We start from the raw sequence: 20462 nt of genomic DNA on the forward strand, positions 1-20462 counted from the left end.
TAGGCCCATAAATTCCACTACAGACAGACTCTTCTGCATCTCCCAAGAGAAGTAGCTCTCCTTTCAGGTTTATTGACTGAAAGTCTTCCCTGTGTGTTGTTGGCTGATGAGAGAAAGCCAGTTCACAAGCTCAGCAGGAATGGAGGAGTTAGGGAATTCTTGTTCTGTGACCATCCCTGAAAAGATGGAGTTGGATAAGTGTGTCAGAAGGTATGAGACTTTTAGATGAAAGTGTGGGCTGGTCACACAGTGCTGGCTGGAAATGAAGAAGTGTTTTCTGTGGAGATGTCAGCAGGTGTCTGATTGTTCTGTGGCCTCTAGACTGAGCCTTGGGGTACCCAGATACTCTCTGAGTGTCATTCTTAGCATGCTTGTGGGGGTGTTTGGGTGAGAAGAACATTTGACTGCTCCAGCAGAGGGCTGGTCTGTGTGGAGAAGTTCTGTTGAGTCCCTTGGGTATGAACAGACTGTTCTGAAGACAAAGGGCCAATCTCCCTAGGTAGAGAGCACTCTCTGCTGATTGTCTTTGGCTTATTCACGGCAGTGTATATGGCTTCAGACTTGAGTTGGTCCATTAACTCCACAGGGTTGGATTTGGATTGTTACTTCCATGAACGAGTCAGTCCCTCCTGGCAGGTGTGTTTGTGTTACAGGTGTGTGCATCCATGTATCTATTCTATTGGATTGTTTTTCTGGAGAGCACTGACTGCTGGAATTGTGGTCCTAGAGAAAAATATGAGCTCTTTACATATAGATACCATGTGAGAAAGGAGCTCTCTTGGGGCAATATTGGGGACTTGGGTCTTGTGGTCACTGCAACTTGATAGACAACCTCAAGCCACTTCCTCTCTGCCGACTTGCACCACACAGATTTTGATAGAGATGGCTTTAATATTTGGACCTGGCTGTGGGCTTGCAGAATGGAACATGGCCTGCATGTTACAACCCTATTCAGACCCACAGTGAGCCTTTGACTCACTGCCACATCCTTCGGGGGTGGGGGAAGTTCATTTCATGACGGCCGTCTGCCAACACCAAGTGACTACAGCACCTTGCCCCCATCACCACACTCCTACTCTGTCCCCTGTCGTCATCCTTAAGGTCAACCAGAAGTTCCAGGAACCATTCTTCTCACAGTTCATGTTTCAGAAAGAAGTTGCCAGTCTTCAGAGACATAACTCATATACACTGTGTCCATGTAGTATGTATACTGTGAGAACGTGTGTGTGAGATGTGGGTGTTTGTGCAGTGTGTAGTGTGTGATGTAGTGTGGTGTGCTTGGGTGTGCTTGCATAATGTATGTTTGTGCAGTGTATCTGTAATGAGTAGTGTCTATGTGTGCTTGTGAGTGTAGTATGTGATATGTGTGTGTGAGTAGTGAACTTGTGTGTGTTGTGTGTGATTGTGTGTTTGCATGGTGTATATGTTTATGTTTCTGATGTGTGTGGTGTATGATATATACGTTTGTGTGGTGTATCTGTAGTGAATGATGTGTGAGTATGTGTATATGGTGTGTTTGTATATGATATAGGCATACTGTATGATGTGGTGTGCTATATGTGTTTATATGTGTGATATTTGTGATACATGTGGTATGTATTGGGGTATGGGGGTGTATGCTGAAGGAAGAAAATGTGTTTGACTCTTTATGGAAGATAATCACAAGTGCCCTGAGGTTTAAAAGGAGATTGACATTGGCCTTTGGGGTTCCTATGGCAGAGCTTCTGAATCCTTGGAACTGACTCTCCTTTGTATGCTAGCAAGATGACTAGAGATCAGGGCCCTGTTAGTGTGGGGGTGGAATCCAACTACAGAAAAGTCAACTGAGGGGTTAGAGGTGTGAAACGTTCAGCCTTTCCCCCTGATCTCCAGAGCAGAGAGGCCTGGGAAGGTCCCATCAACAGTAGCCAGTGACAGCATTGACTGAACTGCCGTAGGCGCCATCAGAGACCCACACCAGAGAGCTCCAGAAGGGTGAGTAGGTGGAGAAGGGATGGGGCTCCACACTCTGTCAACCTTGTCTCCCACAGCTCTTCATCTGGCTGGTCCTGAGTTGTGTCCTTTGTGGCAAACCATTATTCTAGTGAATAAAAAGTTTTCCTGACTTGGGGAGTTATTCTGAGAAACTATGAAATCGAGGCCTCACGAGGAGCTTCAGATTAGCACTGTTTGGGTGGAAAACCATTGTTTGTAGTGTGCAGTCAGAACCCAGGGCATCCTCTCTACCTCTGGTAGCCAGTATCAGAATAGCACAGAACAGTAGGGCACTGTGGGCTTTAGAGAAATGAAGAACTGGTCAGTGCTGGAATGATGCATTCCTTGGCAGAGACAGGTACCGAGACCCTGATCAGAACTACTCTCTGGTCCTCTGGCCCCAGGGTCTACTGCCAAGGTAGGGCCTTCCTCAATGTAGCCCATAGTCAGCTGAAGAAGCCCATGTCCAAGGAGGCAGTGAGCATCCTGCTCTCCATCATCAGGTGGCTTGTTACCCCCACCTCCACCACTACCCTCTCTCACATTCTGTAGCTTCTCCATGCTGAAAACCACCCAAGCCCCAGAGAGGCTGGCTGGGGGCAATGCTTTGCAAATCCTCACCTAGGTTAATCCGTCTGTGCTTTGCAGATTCTCATTCCCTCCAGACTCTAGGACTTCTCTGTGTCTGTGTCTTCTGAGATGACAACACACAGCTCATTCTAGATGAAGATCCAGGGTAATCATCTCAGCATTCACTGTTCATAGCCCCTTCCATGTTTTAGCATAGACAGTCATCCTGTGCTTGTACTTGAGAAATTCAACAAGACATATGTAGTCACAGAATTGCCCAAGATACAAGAAGAGGAAAGAAATCCATCCCTCCCTCTCCCTCTCTCCCTCTCCCTCTCCCCCCCCCTCTTTTGAGACAGGATCCCTCACAGAATTTGATGCTCGCCAGAGCTCCAGGGATCCTGGTGTCTCTGCTTTCCCAGCTTTGGGATTACAGTAGATCACCATGCCTGACTTCTACATGGGTGCTGGAAATCCCAAATCAGGTTCATACATGTGCCGTGGTACTCTTTCCACTGAGCCATCTTTCCACCTCATTTCATAGTCTTTCAGGCATCTCTAGATGATACTTTATACAATGTAAATGTTATTGAAATAGTTTATATGTTATAAGATTCAGGGAAGAATGACAAGAAATCGTGTGTACATGTTTAGGTTTTTTATACTTCAATCCATAGCTACTTAAATCTGTGATTGCAGGGCCCTTGGATATGAAGGGCTGAATGTGTATGACATGTCTAGGGTAGGAAGGTAAGAAGAGATAGAATGAAGATGAGCAGTGACCTGGGTTGAGAAGTGAGTAGTTAAGAGGGAATGGGAAATGGCTGCCCAATGGTGTGTAGTTGTGTGTGTGTGTGTGTATGTGTGTGTGTGTGTGTACTTACATATGGATGCTCACAGAGACCAGAGAAGAGGGCATTGCTTTCCTTGATCCCCTGAAGCTGGAGTTACAGGTACTTGTGAATTTCATGATGTGGTGCTGAGAACTAAACTCAGGTCCTCTGCAAGAGCAGTACATGCCATTTCTCCAGCTCTGACACAGGGTTTCTTTGAGGGCCAATGAAAAGAGTCTAAAATAGACTGTGGTAGCTATACCATTCTGTGAATGTGCTAAAAACCATCAGGTTGCACACTTTCTGTGGAGAAGTGTGTGGTCTGAATTGTATTTCACTAAAGTTATGAAAACGGCCCTGTAAGTCTTAGGGTATTTTTAGAAAACAGCATATTTGAGGGGAAGATTATTATTGGTGTGCATAGGTGCCTTCTCATTCTATTCCTTGTTTTAGAATGGGGTTGTTTTAAATGCACACATATTAGCTTCATTTAGAGAACCCCAGACTTGCAGTCTTTATCCTGCAATGATGACACCCAGCTGTGTGCCAGCAGCAGGCAGATGGAGCTGTCTGGACTTGGAGTTGGCATTGCTGAATAGGACAGAACTTTCCCAGGTTCTTGGCTGTGCGGTGTTTATCCCCTCCAGCACCAGTCAGCCTGCAGCTGTGCCTCAATGGCTTTATGGGGATCTAAAGAGCAGGGCAGGGCTGGGCACGTGGCTCAGTTGGTGGAGTGCTTGCCTAGCATGCACAAGACCTGGCCTCCATTTCCAGTGCTGCATAAACTGAATATGGTGGTGCACACCTGTAAATCTCAGCACTTGAGAGGCAGAGGAAAGAGAAGAGGAAGTCATGGTCAAGGCCACTACATTTTCTTTGTCTGTTCATTTGCTGTTAGGCATCTGAGCTGGTTAACTTTGCTCTTGTGCATGATGCCATGATGGCCATGCAGGGATTTCTTTGGCTGTAGTCCCAGAAGTAGGACAGTTGAATCACAGGCTACATCTACTTTCAGTTCTTTTCCACAGCATCCGCACTGCTTTACATTCCTGCCAAAAATGTATAAGAATTCCCTTTCCCCCATGTCTTAGTCAATGTTCTATTGCTGTTAAGAGACACCATGACCCAGGCAACTCTTACAAAAGAAAGCATTTAATTGGGGGATTACTTACAGTTTCAGAGGTTTAGTTCATTATCATAATGGCAGGAAGCATGGCAGCAGGTATAGCAGACATGGTGCTGGAGAAGAAGTCGAAAGCTACATCTCGATCTGCAGGTACAGAAAAAGACACCAGGCTTGGCATAGGCTTTTGAAAACTCAAAGCCTACCTCCAATGATGCACTTCCTCCAGCAAGGCCACACTTGCCAGTCTTTCTAATCCTTTCAAATAGTGCCACTCCCTGGTGACTAAACATTTAAGTATATGAGCCTGTGGGGGCCATGCTAATGCAAATCACCATACCCCATATCTCACCAGCATTTATTTACTCATTTATGTTATTTTTGTGGGGTGTATGTAAGAGAGGGGTTGTGAAAATACGTGGATATATGTGCTTTTGTGTATGGACACCATTAGGTGTCTTCTATATTTGCTCTCTACGTTTTGGGGTGATATATTGTGTACCCTAATAAAATTTGCCAGGTCAAGGAAGCAGAGCAAGCCATAGCCACCACCGCTTATCTCACCAGCTCCTCAGCCCGGAAGAGCCCCAGCGGAAAGGGTTCCTCAGCTGAAAAGCCTTTAGCTCCTGTCTCCTCAGCCTTATATACCTTTCTTTGCCCAATCATCACTTCCTTCCTAGTGCTGGGATTAAAGGCATTCGTGTTTCCCAAACAAAGGCATGAGTTCTCAAGTGCTGTAATTAAAGGTGTGTGCCACCACTGCCTGGCTCTGTTTCTCTCCTAGACTGAGTCAATCTTATGTAGTCCAAGGTTTTGCACTCACAGAGATCCAGACAGATCTCTGCCTCCTGAGTGCTAGGATTAAAGGTGTGTGCCACCGCTGCCTAGCCTCTATGTTTAATCTAGTGGCTTGTTCTGTTCTCTGATCTTCTGGCAAATTTATTAGAGTATATAATATATCACCACAACCTTTTTATTTATGTATTCATAAATATTTTTATTAATTCTTTGAGAATTTTTTTTTTGGTTTTTTCGAGACAGGGTTTCTCTGTGTAGCTTTGCGCCTTTCCTGGAACTCACTTGGTAGCCCAGGCTGGCCTCGAACTCACAGAGATCCACCTGGCTCTGCCTCCCGAGTGCTGGGATTAAAGGCGTGCGCCACCACCGCCCGGCTGAGAATTTTATATAATATATTTTGGGCATATTCACCCTCTTGTAACTTGAAGTTTTCTCCAGGTCCCTCCAAGCCCCTGCAGTTCCATGGCCCACTTATAAAATAATCACTCAGAAGCTTAAGTTAATTATAACTGCTTGGCCATTAGCTCAGGCCTACCACTGACTAGCTCTTACATTTAAACTCAGCCCATTTCTGTTAATCTATATGTTGTCACATGTTCTGTGGCTTTACCTGTGTGCCCTTACATGCTGCTCCCTGGACGGCGGGCTGGCATCTCCTGACTCAGCCTTCCACTTCCCAGAATTCTCCTTCTCTGCTTATCCTGCCTATACTTTCTGCCTGGCTACTGGCCAATCAGCATTTTATTTATCAACCAATCAGAACAACATATTCACAGCATACAGAGCAACATCACTCATCACCCTCTTCAATCTTCTTAGATCCAGCTCCACCTCTCTACTCCTCAGTTTCATGTTCTCTTTTTAAATATTTACTAATTCATTTACCCTAATTATGCTGTCCACATACTTTGGGTGTGGAGCTACCTACTGGAGCTTGGTTGACCTACCAGGAGTCACAGCCTTAACACAAGCTAACTCTCCCTCCTCTAGAAGCCACCAGCTGCTCATAGCTGCTCAGTTAGAGGTGGGGCTCATGAGCCCCTTCCCACTCCACACTAGTGTGTTATGTAGATTGACCTTGTGCAGGTTTTGTGTAGGCAAACACAGCTGCTGTGAGTGCTCATGAGTTCTGCCATGTTCAGGAGACACTGACTTCTGCATCTTACAATCTTTCCACCCCCTCTTTCACTGAGCCTTGGGGAGAGGTGTGATATAGATGTCTCATTTGCAGCTGAGCACCCTACAGTCACTTATTCTCTACATTTGGACCAGTTGTGAGCTTCTTTGTTAACCACCATCCACTGCACAAAGAAATACCTGTAGACAAGGTCTGAGAGTTCCACTAGTCTATGGGCAGAGAGATGCAAACTCAGAGGGTAGTTAGTTAGGGGATCATAGGGAGGAAGGTTAAATGGGAGCGGAATGGAAGGGTAGGGCAGAGGAAGGGATGGGGGAGGGAAAATAAACACTAAAGATGTTTGTAAAAGTCATATGGAAATCTATTTCATGACCTTCATATATATATATATATATATACATATATATATATGTGTGTGTGTGTGTGTGTATGTATATGTATCTGTATAAAAGAGTTTTAATTGGAGTTATCCTATACAAGGGATAGGATAATCATCCTATCAAGAAGCCATAGGCTGCCAAATAAAACACTCGTGTCAGGTGTGGGATACTTCTCCTCAAGTTCTTGGTTAGAATTATCCCAGGGACTCTCAGAATAATACAGGCTATTGCCATGGCTCTTGATTGACCATCTGCTCACCAGAACTTGATGGTAAGACCCTATTGCTTAAGATAGCACAAACATTGGCCACACAGACACGGAGAAATCAAATTGGGTACTGATCAGGAAGCTTCCTTCCTGTTGCCTAGCTCTCTTAGTGCTGGAAGGTTCTATGTGGGCTGCTCTCTCTCTCTCTCTCTCTCTCTCTCTCTCTCTCTCTCTCTCTCTCTCTCTCTCTCCAACAGCTTTGCTGTGAACTCTGTGTACTGTAATAATGTCTGGCATGCCAAGGTAGGCCCATGGATAAAATAGTGGCATGGCTGTTTACGGGGTAACCAAGTACTTCCTGCTTTGATTTAAAACCCACTCCATGGGAGGAAACACAAGCATGGTACTGCAAACCTGGCCAAGGAGCTCACAGGCCCCAGGGGGTGAACCTACTGCTGTTATTTTTCCAAATTGACCTAATATTAAACTGCTCTCTAAATTCATATCTCATATATACACACATACATAGTTGGGCACGGTCTCTCACTCAACCCATAGCTTCATCCATTGAGTTGAGGTGGCTGATCAATGTTTTAACTGCCTCAGGTTGCAATTTTATTTATGTGGGTGTGAGGATCTGAATTCAAATCCTCTTGTTTGCACTGCGAGCCCTTTAGGGACTGAGGACCGCAGCGCCTCCCCAGTCTGTCTCCCTCTTGCAACTTCCTGTGTGTTATATGGGCCTGCATGCAGGCCTGTGTGTGGGGTTCTGTTTCCACAGCCTCAGGTCTTTCTCATTCTCTCTCTGTGGGCCTTGGAGAGTCAGATGGGGGCAAAGGTGGAGGTTGAGGCCAGTGGGCCGGGGAACCCGACAGTCTCCTCCTCCCCAGCACTGGGATTATAAATGCTCACTACCACACGAGGCTTTTTGAGTGGTTCCCTGACATTGACTTAGTTCCTCATGCTTACCCAGGAAGCACTTCACCAAGCGAGCCCAGCCTGTTCTTCTTTTTACTTAGTTTTTGATGACAGCCACTATGACTTGTTTGGGATGGAATCTTGCCGTTTTGTTTTCCATTTCTCTGGTGACTAAAGGTATTGAACGTTTTAAAATACATTTGGCATCATGGTAGAAATGCTTCAAGGTGTTGGTTCAGGAAGTGCTTTCTAGATTGGACCCCAAGGCCCAGGAAACAAGAGCCCTTTAAAGCATAGACAGACTAGGAAAAAGACCCAGATATGCCTGCCACCCACTCCCCTTGGGCTGGGGTTTTGGGGGTGGCTAGATTGCTTGAGACACCCTTTTGTGAGGGACAGAAGCATCACAGTGGTTTGCAAACGAGAAAACAAGTCTCAGAAAGGGGAACTCAGAGCCACGCAGGCGATAGGGGGAGAGCCAGCGGACTACCACATAACCATAATCTCACTTCCACCCTGGTTGTTCCTCTGGTGACCGCCCCTTCCCAGCGATCCTACCGGGAACGAGCTATTTAACTAGCACAGGAAAGGTTCAGGAGCAAACGCAGCTTTAAACTGTCTCAACAGGCAGCAGCCTGGGCCATGAACTCAGAGATGCAGCGTCCCTGCATCCTTGGGACAAGGGGCGCCCAGCTATGCTGACTGAAGCGAAATCTTAGGACCTGGGGGAAATAGTTAACTTGTCTGATACCGGGAGTGCAGCTTTCAGCCCGCAGTGTGTTCAGAGAGTTGGCAGCAGATAGAAAGAGAACCCAGAAACCAGCCAGGACCTGTGCGCCTGCGCATGCTTCAGGCTGCAAACTGGAAGACCCTGCTTTGGGTAGGGGTAGCCTGGATTCCCCCCTCCCCACCCCACTTCTCTCTGTCTCTGTCTCTGTCTCTGTCTCTGTCTCTCTCTGTCTCTGTCTCTCTCTGTCTCTGTCTCTCTCTCTCTCTCTAACACACACACGAACACACACACACACACACACACACACACACACACACACACACACACGTAGCGACACTGTTTTGGCTTGGAAAGTAGCTGGAGGCCTTGCTTGTGAATACCACAACCAGGCAGTGCAGACTTCAGCAGCCTGGGTACTTTCTGTCAAACTCCCCGAAGTGTCACTGCGGATGCGACACCTGGGAAATCGTGGTGGGGGCTGGCTGGCGCAGGGCGCTCCGTTTCCAGACAGTTCCCAGAGGAGGTAAACTGCGTCATTCAACAGTAATGCCCCGTGGTGCTCCTGCGCTGAGCAACCGAAAATGGATAGGTTGGTCAGGAGTAAACCTGCCTGCCTCCTGCTGAGACTGGTTTGGTGTGCTCCCACTGTGCCCTTAGGCTTCTGAACAAGTGTCTGCAATGTTTTGGAATACATTTGCTTATTCTTGGCCACCAAATGGTTTGGTTTGTGGTGGTGGTGGGACCAGAGGGTGGAGATGAATTGAGTAGCGGTTGTCAGTTTCCTCCATCTTCCAACATCAAAGGCTGTGGATGACAAACTGAAGGACAGAGGGTTTGATGAGGCAAGAGGAGTCAGCACCAGCCAAGGCCAACCTGGTCCTGTGTGGGCAGGGCCTTTACAATAAGTTCACACACACACACACACACACACACACACACACACACACACACACACACACGGGGATTCCCTCCTCAGAACAGCCCTAGGAGATCAGTTTCCGGTTAAGACAGGAGCCACAGAGAGACTGGTCCATTTTGCTAGAGTTGCACAGCCATGTTTTCACTCTGCCACGATTGCTTCCTAGTCCCCATTGCAGTCGTTGGGTCTATTTTGGTTGTATTTGGAAATTGCAGCCTCCTTGGAAGACATGGACTGATCCTTCTCTGTGAATGACCAATACCTGGTGTGCTGATTAAAGTTGCCAAAGTGACTGGATCCAGAACTACCTTTGGATGTGTCAGTGAGGTAGTTTCTAGATCGGGCTACTTGAAGTGGGAGAATTCCTCTAAATGTGGGGAGGATGGACTCCTGGGACAGCTAGCCGTGTTTGTACAGCCTTGGTGAGATGGACCAGTTTATTGAGAAGTAAAGGCTACGGACAGCTGCCTCTCTCTCAACAGGAAACAACATACTTAACAGCCTTACAACTATCAAGGAAATGGAATTAATAGTTTACAAACCTCCGGAAAAAAAAAAAAGACATAAAAAAGGGAATCTCGGGTCTGGAGTGTTTAATCTAAAAAATTATACCAAACAAATAATTAACAGCAATTCTATAAAACATAAAAGGGAAGAGAAAGGGATACTTCCTAATGAAGAAAGGCCTATCTTTACTCCGAAATCACACAAATATGGTATGAACAAATGCTACTCAACTCCCCTCATAAATACAGACACAAGTGTTCTTGTTTTCATTTGTTTGTTTATTTTTATTTGTTTTTGGGACAGTGTCTCATGTAGACCAGACTGGCTTCAAACTCACTCTGTAGACAACCTTGAGCTTTGATTCTCCTGCCTCCAGGGTGCTGAGATTTCAGGCATGTGCCACCATACAGTGTGTGTGTGTGTGTGTGTGTGTGTGTGTGTGTGTGTGTGTACATATGTGTATATATCAATGAACCAAACCTGTGGCACACACCTTTAATCCTAGGGAGGCAGAGGCAAGCAGATCTCTGTGAGTTTGAGGCCAGCCTGGTCTACAGGGTGAGTTCCAGGAAAGGCTCCAAAGCTACAGAGAAACCTTGTCTCAAAAAAAAAAAAAAAAAAAAAAAAAAAAACCAAAAAAACCCAAAAACAAAAACCAAAAAATAATAAAATAAAATGGAAAGATTTGCTCAGCAGAAAAAGCCCTGATTGAGAGGGTGGATGGCTGAGCTACAGCTTGGAAGAAATATTTGCAAACCACGAATCTACCGAAGAACTCCTATCTAGGATATATAAAGAACTCATTAAAAAAAATCAAGAAGATTCAAATAAAACGTGGGCAGGATATGCAGAGGGGTCACATGAATGGAAACAGATTCATGACTAGCCATGGGAGACGTGCAGATAAAACCACAGTGAGTCTTGGCAGTGAACTGTGAGGACAGCTAACACAGAGCACTACCGTGGGCCTGCTGCAGGAGAGAGAGCAGAGAATCCGGTTCTCTCCAGTGGGGATGGGGAGCAGTATGGACTGTCTGGAAAACAACTGGTCAGTTTCCTAAAGACATGAACATAAATATAAAACTATAGTTCGGATGCCAAGCAGCCTAGCCACTGTACTCTGGGGTGGGCAACGTAAAGCTAAAAGTCAAACTCACCCCAGGGGAATTCGTGCCATGTCTACCTGGCGCCGTAAGTGATTGATCACACGCAAACCCCCAACTGGAAACAGCTAAGCCATTCCCAGCGGAGAACCATTAAGTGACTGCTGGTCTCTAGGCTGTGAGGATGGACTCAGCTACATGCCATGACCTGAATGGAGTGTGAGGATGTCACATTATGTGGAAAAGTCAGTTTCTAACTGGCACTCACTGTGACATCCGTTTTTACTTTATAATGTGGGGAGAAGAAATGTCCGGTTTCCAGGGCCTGGAACTGGGGTCTGATGGTGAGAGGGGTGAGTGTGACCATGAAGAGTGAACACCCAGAAGTAGTTCTGCCTCTGTGCATATGTGTGTGCACGTGCGAAGAGGCAACAGGCCATTCCTAAGTGCCATTCCTTAGGCATCCCCACCTCTGTGTTTGAGACAAGGTCCTTCATTGGCCTAGAATTCATTGCTTAGGCCTAGCTGTCTGTCTGGTGACACCCAAGGACCAGCTCATCCCTACCACCACCTTGTCCCCAGCACTGAGATATAAGCACATGGCACCAAATCCAACATTTTAAAACCTGGATTCAAGGGATAAAATTCAGGCCCTCATACTTTCAAAACAAGCGTTTTGTCAACAGCTCAAGTTCTGTGTCTTCATTGCAGTGGTGATCTGAGTGTAGATGTGTGGTGAGGGTCTAGGGACCACACACACACACACACACACACACACACACACACACACACACTATATGCACATACACTGACACATACATGCACACACACATATTCACATACACACATATATACACATACATGTGCTTCCTCCTGTCAGGTTCCTGATTTGAGGGTTGTATTATGTTAAAATTAAATAGAATGTGAAAGGCAAACAGATCTTTTTCATTGTGTCCTTATCTCTGTAAATTCCTCTGAACTTATAACTGTTTCAAGAAAGTTAAAATTTTTAACTAATTAAAAAAATCAGAAAAGCCACCTTTCCTCCTGGCAAGAGACTTCACAAGGGACAGTCCTCTGTTCCACTGGTAGTTTGAAGGGATGTTCCACCCCATTGGATTCACAGCTGGTGGTGTGTAGACATCCCAGTGAGTAGCACAGGATTGGTGTTTGGCATGAGGCTGGTGGGTGGCAGAAATGGTGTGTGCATGTCCCGGGGACTTGGTTTGGAAGCAAGCTGCCACGTGTGGTCTTGATGAGAAAACTTTGAACTCTAAATAACCTCTTTCAAACCGTGAAGGTCGACTTTTAAGATGAAAATGTGATCATATAACAAAAAGCAGGATCCCAGAGTCTCCCAGGAAGCCAGAAGAAAGGTGTGGGCAGCAAGTTCTTGGTACTCAGAAGGCAGTGCTCCAAGCAGAAGGCACATGGCTGCATTTTGCTGAGAGGGACTGAGGAAGACCTGTGACTCCAGCTTGAGACACAGGCAGGGTTTCCACCTGGCATGCTTCCTCCCGGGCTCATCCACTCATTTCCCCTTGGTTAGTCTAAGCATCAAGGTTGAGAAGCATGATGCTTAGGTTTCCCAATTCATCTTTAAGTGTCCATCATCTCACGTGCTTCAATCTAGCACGTTGCCAGGATAAGGGACCTTTGCCTCAGAGCCCTCTCTCCAGCCAGGGCACCAGCGACTCTTCCCCTGTCCCCACACCCTTTCTCTCCACCAGGCCTCCTTTCTGCAGATCTTCCAACCCAGCTAACCACAGTGTTTATCCCGTTCCCAGGAGACAGCTGTATTTGATGTGGTTTGAAAATGTGGCCCTGTAGACTCAGTGGGAACAGCCCAGACAGGAAGCTGATGGCGTGAACCCTTCAAGCTTTCCAGTGATGTCAGGAGGAGGAGGAAGAAACGGTCATCCTTGCACGTCTCGCACAGCCCGATGTCCTTAGGAATCCCTCTCAGGTAGCACACCTGGGCCTCAGGCTTGAGTTTCTTACCTTTCCTGCCTATGGTTATTCTCTCGTTTTCTGATACTCCTTCACAAGTGACTTTCCAGGAAAGCGACCTCAAAGGTGATTTCTTGAAATTCTTGTGTGGTTCAAGCTCGTCTTTATAATTCCCTCAGACTGGGCTGATAGTTTGGCTGGGTGTCAAATTCCAGAGTGAAAATCATGTTCCTCAGAATTGGTACAAGTCATGAGTTTTATGCTTCCTCCGTGTGTGTGTGTGTGTGTGTGTGTGTGTGTGTGTGTGTGTATTCCTGGTGCATGTAGAGACCAGAGGTTGATATTGAGTGTCTTCCTTAATTGTTTTTGAGACAGAGTCTGTTCCTGAACCTGAAGTTCATGGATTAGGCTAGGCTGGCAGGCCAGTGAGCCCTGGGGATCCTCCTGTCTCCACCTTCTCTAGCTCTGGGGTTACAGGTGTGTGGAGGCGTGCTTGGCTTTGCTCATGAGTGCTGGAGATCAAATGTAATCCATGCTTTCGAGGCAGTGCCTTGTGAAGTGAGCCATGTCCCAGCCCTGGAGCTCACCCTTGCTGGAAGCCACTAAGGTCTTCCCTCACTCTGTCCCTCGGAAATGCTCTGGTGACAGCTGTGAGGGTTTGTCAATCTTTTGGTCAGGACCAATTTTTTACCCCGTTTCCTTCCAGAATGTTGAATTTCCATATTTATTCTATAATTTTGTTTTCCTTTATCGCTTATTTAATTAGCATCTCTTAGCCTTTTAAATCTAATTTCTAGGATATATGTGTGTCTATAACATATTTTATATCTGAGCCGGGCAGTGGTGGTGCATGGCTTTAATCCTAGCACTTGAGAGGCAGAGGCACTGGGATCTCTGTGAGATCATATATGAAGGGATCTCTAACAGGCCTAAGCATTGCACACAGGTTTGCCCACTCCTCTTCCCTCTCCCTTGTTAAACCATTAGATTGCATTCCTAAAGCTAGGCCCCAAGGTCTGTTCCCTTATTTGGCCACTGACTAATTCCTGAGACTAAATACCAAGGTCCAATGATCAAAGTTCATTATTTGGCTGCACTGGCTAACCTGCCCAGTCAGGATTTACCAGCTCACCCCAGCACAGACTCCCCCTTTTTCTTCTTAAAAACCCACTTCTGCAAAAAGCACCTGTAGCTGCTTTTTGTCTGCTTTTGTCCAATCCAGAGGCACACCCCCTTGTTTGCCCCACTCAGGTAATAAATCTTCTTTGGGCTGAGTATTTGGTGTCTGAGTATAATCTGTACAGACTCTAAGATCCCCTACCACTTACAATTGTGTGTGTGTGTGTGTGTGTGTGTGTGTGTGTGTGTGTGTTAGGCCTTATCTTAGAGTCACAGGTAGGTGAGGTGGCCCACACTTTCCAGTCTAGCACTTGGAGACTGAAGCAGTAGGATCCCTACAAGTCTGATAGAAGCTTGGGCTACAGAGTGAGTTCTAGGCCATCCTGGTCTATAGAGTGAGATTCTGTCTCAAAAATAAATAAATCGGTAAAATAAAACAAAAAGAATTTCCAGCCAAACTATCTTTTAAATTTCAGGTATTTAATGTAAGTATATATCTATAATATATGTACATGTATGCATATATATGTGACACATATCACACACACACATATGACACATAGGTCTCTGCCATCTGTCTGCTTGCCTATCTATTTGATATTTGGGGGAGAGGTACGTGTACACACACACACACACACATACACACACAAATACACACACACACACACACACACACACCCCACAAAACACACATTCTCTTTTTATTCCCTTTCTTTGCATTCTCTGTTTACTTCTTTTCTTTCTTTCTTTGAGCATTCTTTTTATTTTGAAGGCAGTGTCTCCCGTAGCCCAGGTTGGCCTCAAGTTCTCTATGTAGCTCAAGCTGACCTGAGCTCCTGATCCTCCTGCCTCAGCCTTCCAACTGCTGGGAGGACAGGTGTGCCCACAGTGCCCAGCTCTCTCTGTACTGTAACACAAATCTTAAAAGTTTGTATTAATAAAATCAAACCTGAAGCCAGGTATTGGGGTGAATGCTGGAAGATCAGAGAAACAGAACAAGCCACAGCCACCTCACCTTGCCAATTCCTCAGCTGATCCTGTTTCCTCAGACTGGAAGCTTCTGAGTCCTCATCCAGAATGAATCTCAGCTGAACTGCTGCTAAAAGCTCAAAGCTTAACCAGCTCTAGTTCCTAGTTTTCACGTCTTATATACCTTTCTGCTTTCTGCCATTACTTCCTGGGATTAAAGGCGTGAGTCACCATGCCTGGCTGTTTCCAGTGTGGCTTTGAACTCACAGAGATCCGGATGGATCTCTGCCTCCAGAATGCTAGGATTAAAGGTGTGAGTGCCACCATTTTCTGACCTCTATGTCTGTCTAGTGGCTGTTCTATTCTCTGACCCCAGATAAATTTATTAGGGTGCACGATATATTAGGGAATACAATATTACCACACTGTACCTCTTCTTGATTTGCTGATGTGCCGCTTTCTCTGGCCCTACTCTTCCGGTGTTTATGTCTCTGACTATCAGCCTGTTACTTGTCCTGTACCCCTCCACTACCCCACCACTTTTTGGTGTGCTGATGGTTCCAGACAGGAGGTTTGGCCCGACATCAGGTGGTCTCTGCCTCTCTGTTCACCTTTACACTTCTAGGGAGACAGTGGGTGCCAGCGTTTAGATCTGAATTCTCCCCAAAGCCCTCATATTAACGCCACACACTCGTGCTTGTACTATCAGTAAGACGAGGGAGGGGCTGGTGGGACCTTTGACAGGGTAGGCCCTTGAAAGGGGTTGTGGGGTCATGGCCCTTCTTGTCTTTCTCTTTTCAGCCACTCTAAGGCACACACCTTTCCCTCTCCACATTCTTCCTGCCGTGATGAGCTACCAAAAGTAATGGAACCAATTGACCCTAGGCCAAGACCTCCAAAACCGTGAACCAAAGCAAACCTTTCTTCTTCGTGAGTTGATCATCTCTAGTGTTTTGTCACAGTAGTAGAAGACTGAAGAACGCAGTGGGTCTTGTTGCTGGGGAAAGCAGTGTCAGTGACTCCAATCCCTTGGTTCAGTCATTCATTCGTGTTCTCGGGTGGTAGAATCCTCTGGTCTTCTCTCTCTGAGATGCCAGGCTGGGAGCAGGGGAGGGAGTTCTGGTCCCCATCTGTCTTCATCTTCCTGTGTCAGTTCTCGTCCCATAGCTCTAAGGATCTGTGGGTCCTGAAGATGCTTTGGTGAGCTCGCTGTCAGCACCAGTGTGCCAGCCCGGGAGACGCCCTCTCCCGTGTTGCCTCAGCCGCTCCCATCCTTTACCCACTTCTCTCAGCAGAGCGAGCAGAGCTTGCTCTCGCATGGATTTCATGGCCTTTCTTTTGCTTTTGCTTTCTCTGGTTGCTTTGATCTTCAAACCTTATCAATCTGCTGCTACCATGGTGGTTTTTCAGGATGGAGAGAAAGTAAATGTGGTCACCGCAGTAGCTCAGAAGGGTAGTCTAGCAGGCTTCATCTTAGGGGAGGGAGATGCTCTCATCTCAAACACCAGTGACAGGAGGACCCCGCTCCCATGCCTACTCTTTCTGCTGCCTTTTTCCTAGCCCTTCTGAGAAGCTCTGGTTTCCTTGCCCTCCTCCTCCTCCTCCTCCTCCTCCTCCTCCTCCTCCTCCTCCTCCTCCTCCTCCTCCTCTTCCTCTAGGGAGCCCCTAGCTCTACTGCAGTGCTCCAATCCAGCTCTGCTGTGGCTAACCCCAGGGCCCCACCCCTAACTCTCACTGAGCTTTCCAGCTGGTTGCACCAGGGTGACCACACACTCTCATGGCTGTTCCCTGCTTGGCCACCAGCTGCTCTTGCCCTTTGCTTTGCAAATGTCTCTTTTTTTCCCTGTGGCTCACCCGGACTAGGCCAGGACCTCTAGAGTTTTAGTGGTCCTACACACACACACACACACACACACACACACCCCTGAACACCTTCCAAGTCATACTTCATGCTGATGTCAAAAGGATCTTTTAAGGTGTCGCTCGAGGGAACCCCCACCCTCAGCACCTGGGGTGAAGTCCTCCTTCCTTCATGACCTCTTTGTATCCAGTCTCTGTCTCTGTCTCTCTATCTCTCTCTGTCTCTCTCTGTCTCTGTATCTGTCTCTCTGTCTCTGTCTCTGTCTCTGTCTCTCTGTCTTGCCCTCTAAACCTTTGGAAAGCCCACCATGTGATCTCTCCTGCCACAGGACCTTTGCATGTGCTTCTTCCTTCCTCATTTTAAGTATTGATCAGTTTCCACCCTGATGGTTTTTTATTTACTTTTGAGACAGGGTCTCACTATGTAACTGAGGGTGACTTTGAACCTCAGTCCTACAGCTTTCAGGGTTACAGATGTGCACCATCACACATGGCTGTCTTTCTTCTGCACTTCACCACCTACACCTGCTTCCAGATGAACTAGCTCTTCCTGCAGGACGCCTTCCTGGCTGTGTCTGCTTTATTCCACATTGTCTTTTGTCCGTTTGAGAAATTAATGCTTCCCAATTCTTCCCACAGCTAGATTCTGCACCTGCCTGAGGACCCAAGCCCCATTATCAAGGGGGCTGTGTCTGTGGCCCCTGAGCAAGGTGCCATGGGGGTCTGCACCATTCTAGATAGTTTCGGTTTGGGAAGGTGTTTCTGACTCCTGTCAAACAGAAACACAAATTACTTTCACTTCCTGACCTCCGTGGAAACACAGCCTTTCCTCATCTTTTGAGGGTGCAGGCAAGGGGTGGGAGAATGTGTGTATTTTCCTGATTATTTACGTGAAATGTCATTTTTCTAAGTTCGCTGTTGATTTACATGTAACAGCAGAGACTGTTCAGGATGTGAGACTATTTTCAATCTGCCACAGCCTGCCACCCCCACTGGGAACCCGTGCTTAGGAGCCCTGGGGAATCACCTGGGGAGTCCCCATGCCACAGCCACGCCTGGAGGGAGATCAGCTTGCATGACCCCTAGGGTGGGGTGTGGAGCACAAAGGTAGCCAGATATGGGGATCTTCTGTTGTGGTACAGTCTTCCAGAGGAGAGGTTTCCATTCAGCAGGTTGGAGTGTTGGACGGTTGGTGGTTTGGTCTAACCTGGCCAGAGGCAGCCTGCACTGGGAACCAGAGCTGGGATATCTACACTACAGAATTACGGAAAGGAGAGAGATGCAGAGGAACCCAGAGATTTGACTCCAAAAGACCAAGAAGGAAGAGCGAGGCAAAGGTCCCGACCTGTGCATCATCAACACAGTACCCACCTCTCCCAGGTTCCCACAGAGGTCATTTCAGAGCATGCACCCTTGGCTGTGTGAAGTTCAGGCAAACCAAAGGCACCAGTCTCTCCAGGGTGCCTCCTTTCCTATGTTAATCCATGGAGTCACCTGCTCCATGGCTTTCTATTCTCCTGCCTTAATATGGAGACCCCAGTATCCCCCACCTCAAACTCCAAACGTGTCCACAAGACACCCCACGCTGAACAGATAACAATACACAAACCATATGCATTTAACACATGTACAATACCATTGTGCATCAACGTGTAAATTCAGTCCTTTCAAATCAACAGATATGTTGACTAGCACAGGTACAAACAGATAAACACACACACACAAAGCACACAAGCACACACAAGCACACACACATAGGTACATACATAAGGCCACACAGCCACACTTATATTTCATCCCTAAAATTTGGTTTTCTAATTAAGACTGTAGAAATAGTTTTGCCTAGTTTTTTTTTTTTTTTAACAATCCAGCTGTTTTTGCAACATTTTCTTTTTTCCTGCCCTCAATTATTTGCAGACCCATGGAATGATAATTATTATTTACAAAGCAAACAAAGCCTTTGGAGCAAGACCCTGAGTGCTTTGAGGTTCACTTCCTGTGTGGAGACTCTGGTTCTCTGGCCCTGAGACGCAGAGAGCACCAGGAGAGTCAAGACATGCAGCAGAAATAGACACTGGGAAGGTGTCTTTGCTCTTTGAAGTAAGGCAAGAGTCTCTGCAGAATGAGGCTGCAGGCGTGGTGGGGAACGGGAGGGGGGAAGCTGGCTGGTCATGGAGGAGCCACCAGCTGCGGAGCTCATGGGTCACAGGGAATGGGGTGGGGTGGGGTGACGGCCTGTTGGCTGCAAAGTATCCTCACAGGACCTGGAAACAGGGCTGCCAGGGCCTCTTCGAGCCCCTGTGAACTGCTGGACACTTTGCTTTTATAGCTGTGTCTTTAGCACAAACCCCCAACGAAGGTTTCACCCTTAGCGTCCTAAGGGTAGCTTCAAAGTGACAGCTGGTTGGCCAGAAGGTGGGAAGATACTCCCCTATTGCAGGTTCCCGAGCACCCCTACCCCCACCCCGGGCACAGCAATCCCCAAAGGGGCAAATGGCAGACAGTCTGGGCTGTGAGATCCAGCTGTCACGGTGGACCAGGGACCGTGGTATGGGGAAGGCTTTAAGGTAAGGGGCTAAGGGACTCCATATGCAGAACTTGTCTGTCCACCCAGGTCCAGAGGCTAACTCTAAGGTAGGCTACGGGGAAGGGTGGGATAATGAACAACAAAGCCCAGGAGAATAGTGTTTAGGCAAAGCAAGTCAGGGAATAGGCCTATGATTTCCTGGCAATGTGAGATTTGATGGCAGGACACCTAGGGGCTCCAAGAAAGTGCTTGGTGCCTCCTGGCCCCTCTCCAGTTGGAGACAGAGGGATGGGGACCCTCCTTTCTCCTCTCAAGTGGGACCCACTGCCCATAACTGAGATCAAGAGCTTTGCAGAATTCCTAGCAGAGCGAGATGTGGTCAGCAGCGGCGAAACGGATGGACACACTCTCTCCCAGAACAGGTTAGCTCTCTGCACAAAGAGCCCCAAGCTTGCTAGGTTAGGCTGGTGGACAAGGCCCACGCTGACCCCAGGGTTAGACACAGAGTGCATGGGGGAAGGGGAGAAAGTGGCTCTGTCCACCCAGCCCTGGTCCCCGGTGATTGGAGCCCACAGTACAGATCATGTCTACCATTTGTCTTTGGTGGATTGCTCAAGTCTGGGGCAGCTTCCCAAGGCCTGCTGGCCACCAGCTGTCACTTTGAAGTCACGCTTACGACCACACTGGGTCCTTACTCACAGTGCACATTGGGACAAAAGGAAACTCAAGCCCGTCTCTGACAGGGAGTACAGGCTCCTTCTCTAAAAGTGGAACTTTCAGGCATTTTTGACATCGTAAGGGCAACAAGATCAGGAGAAAAACAGCAAGATGACAGG

Source organism: Peromyscus eremicus, chromosome 5 (assembly GCF_949786415.1).
Source record: "Peromyscus eremicus chromosome 5, PerEre_H2_v1, whole genome shotgun sequence".
NCBI classification, from domain to species: Eukaryota; Metazoa; Chordata; class Mammalia; order Rodentia; family Cricetidae; genus Peromyscus; species Peromyscus eremicus.